The sequence below is a fragment of the Kogia breviceps genome, chromosome 4 (assembly GCF_026419965.1).
Source record: "Kogia breviceps isolate mKogBre1 chromosome 4, mKogBre1 haplotype 1, whole genome shotgun sequence".
Taxonomy (NCBI): domain Eukaryota; kingdom Metazoa; phylum Chordata; class Mammalia; order Artiodactyla; family Physeteridae; genus Kogia; species Kogia breviceps.
In genome coordinates, this window is record NC_081313.1 from 170321637 (window position 1) to 170324579 (window position 2943).

Here is a 2943-nt window from a genome sequence, read left to right on the forward strand (position 1 = left end):
TTTTCCTGCTCCAGGAAGTTTCCTTCACATCGCCAGAGAGGAGAGGAAGAAAAGACGGATGGGTGGGAGAAATCTAATATCCTTAATAATCCTTATCCCTAGCCCTCCACCCCCACCTAGCCTGTGCGGGGTGATACTGGGGGAGAAAAAGCCAGACGTGAACACCCCCAGCCCCATGGACCCCTCCAGTCCCGTGGGCTGGTGGAAGAGAACGAGGACCAGAGGAACCTAGAGGGGGATGCCAGAAAGATTTGCTAAGCAGAAGGCATTATAAATGGGGCTTTGAGGTTTGAGTAGGAGTTTGCAGGCTGGATATGGGCATGCCAGGCAGAAGGATGGTGAGTTGCGAGTTCTGTGAGAAAGCGATTAGTCCACAAACACTGATTGAGCACCTACTGTATGCCAGGCTGTAGAGACACAGCTGTGAGCAGAAGAAAGCTCTAGAAGCCGTGAGGCTGTGAAGTCAAAAGGTGTGGGTTTAGAGCCTGCCTGGCCCCCAGTGGCTGCGTCACTGAACCAGTGACTTGGCCTCCCCAGGCTTATCTGTAACCCACCTCACTGGGTGATTGTGAAGAGGTCACATACTTTGAAGAGTACCTGGTACAGAATAAGCACCCCAGAAGTGCTGGTATTCTTTTATTTATTGGCAGTCCTGGGGTGGAGTGTGTTCCTAAGTGCAGGTGGGCAAGGGGTAGCCCGAGGGGGGCCCAGGACAGGTGTGGTAATCAGCATGCTGTGGTGGAGAGTAGGTCTGAGCTTGATGGAAAGTCCTGGGTCCCAGTGGACATGTGGGTATGCTGGGTGCCTGACCCTGAAGACGATGCAGATTCCAGGGACCAAGCCAGGGCCAGATGGAGCTCAGGAAGCAGAAAGCAGGATGTGGCCTGTGTGCTCTGATCCTCCCACCCTGTCCTCCAAAGTCAGGGAGGGGTGGGGGTGGGGGAGGGGCCAGGCTGTGCCTCAGTTTCCTCCTCTGTAAAATGGGGGGAAATTCTCTAGTTGAGAGAGGTCTGGAACATCCTCAGTTGAGAGCAAGTACACGATCAACACTGTCTGTATGAAGGGCAATTACACTAGTCCCTGCAGCAAATGGGGGCATTTCAGGCAGTGATGTCACCAGCACAGACACTTCACTGCCTCCGACAGCTAGGACTTTGGAGCCAGTGGAGGTGAGTCCTTCCCCTTTCTGGCCCTCAGCTCCTCAGCTGCAAGTTCATAGTCCACACTCGCCCTATGGGGCTCTGCGGTTCCCTGAGCTCATGGACCCCATGAAGAAACTAGAATCAAACATCTGAGCCTATGGGATTGTCCCCTCCATCCAGGTCTTTGCACACATGCATGCATGAGTGCATGCACACTCAGTGGCTTTGAGCCCTCTAAGACAGTCCCTTTGCTGGTCCTGTGGCTGAGTGGCTAGGGTGCCATTTCCATGCTGTGGGCCACTGAGTGAGGAGACACTGTTTGCCACGGCTCTGAGCATTATCTGGGTTTAGGTTCTGGCCCATCTGATAAGAAACAGGAAAATGGCACCTCCTGGTGGCTTTCATTTGCTTTCTTTGGGTCACCAGTGAGGCTGGGCAACCTTTAAAACACAGAAGGCCTTTCTGGGTGCGGCCTCTTAAGTGCCCGGACATTCAGAGCTGGTGTGACATGTGCCTACCTGGGAGGGTGAGTCCCAGGAGCGAAGGTGGTATCCCCATTTAACTGGCCAACCCCAGACAGGTGGGCTGTCATTTGGTGGTTTACAACGCCCTGGTCTCCTACACCTGGGATGCCCCAAAACCTCAGTTTGGGGCACAAAGCAGTTTGGTGACCGGCCAGAGGCCACCCCCAGTAGGTGAATGGCCTGAGATAATTTTTTAATTGAGGTGACATTCACATAATATGGAAAATTAATGATTTGAAGTAAACAATTCAGTGGCCCAATCACAATGTTGTCAACCATCCCCCCTCTATCTAGTTCCAGAACATTCCCATCACGCCAGAAGGAAACCCATTCTCATTAGTTGTCACTCCCCATTCCCCATCTCCCTCTAGCCCCTGGTAACCACTAACCTGCTTTCTGACACTATGGATTTGCCTATTCTGGACATTTCACGTAAATGGGATCGTCCGCAGTGTGGTCTTTCTAGTCTGGCTTCCTTCACTCAGCATATTTTGAGGTTCCTCCTCATTGCAGCATGTGTCAGTGCTTCATTCCTTGCTATGGCTGAAAAATATGCCACATTTTGTTCATCCACTCATCTGTTGATGGACACTTGGGTTGTTTCCACCTTTTGGTGATTGTGACTAGTGCTGCTCTAAACGTGGCGTACGCCTATTTGAACACCTGGTTTTGATTCTTTTGGGTGGATACCTAGGAGTAGAATTCTGGTCATATGATAATTCTAGTCTGTATTTAAACCCAGGCCCTCCAGCCCCAGACTCTGCCCTGACACTTTTGAAGCCACTCTGGCAGTACAGCAGACTCAAACTTCTGACCCGGCAGATCTCAGTTTCCACGTTGCAAGCAGGGCTGGGTGTAACCCAGCTCCCAGGGCCCTCACGTTCCCCGGGAGATGACACAGGAAGTGGCCCTTGCCTGACGTGGAGGTAGATGGGCGGAGCCACGCCCACCAGATCCGGTGTTTGATTCGGGCTCTTCTATGGGGCTCATGAACGCAGGAAGCCCAAGGGGACCCCGTAGGATAGGAGAAGACCTTAAGCCCAGGAAATCTCAATGGGCTCCAAAGTTCAAGGGTTTGCCACCGCAGGAAAGTGTATGAGCCAGGGCCTCTGAGGCCTGAAGTGCCCCCATTTGATGCAGACATTTAATGTAATCACCCTTCAGCCGCTGTAGTGTACATCATGCAGTTGCTCTGTGCTGACCTTGCTCCCCAGACCTGTCCCAGCTAGAGGAACCGGGGTTTAGTTCCTCCACTTTACAGACGAGGAAACTGAGGC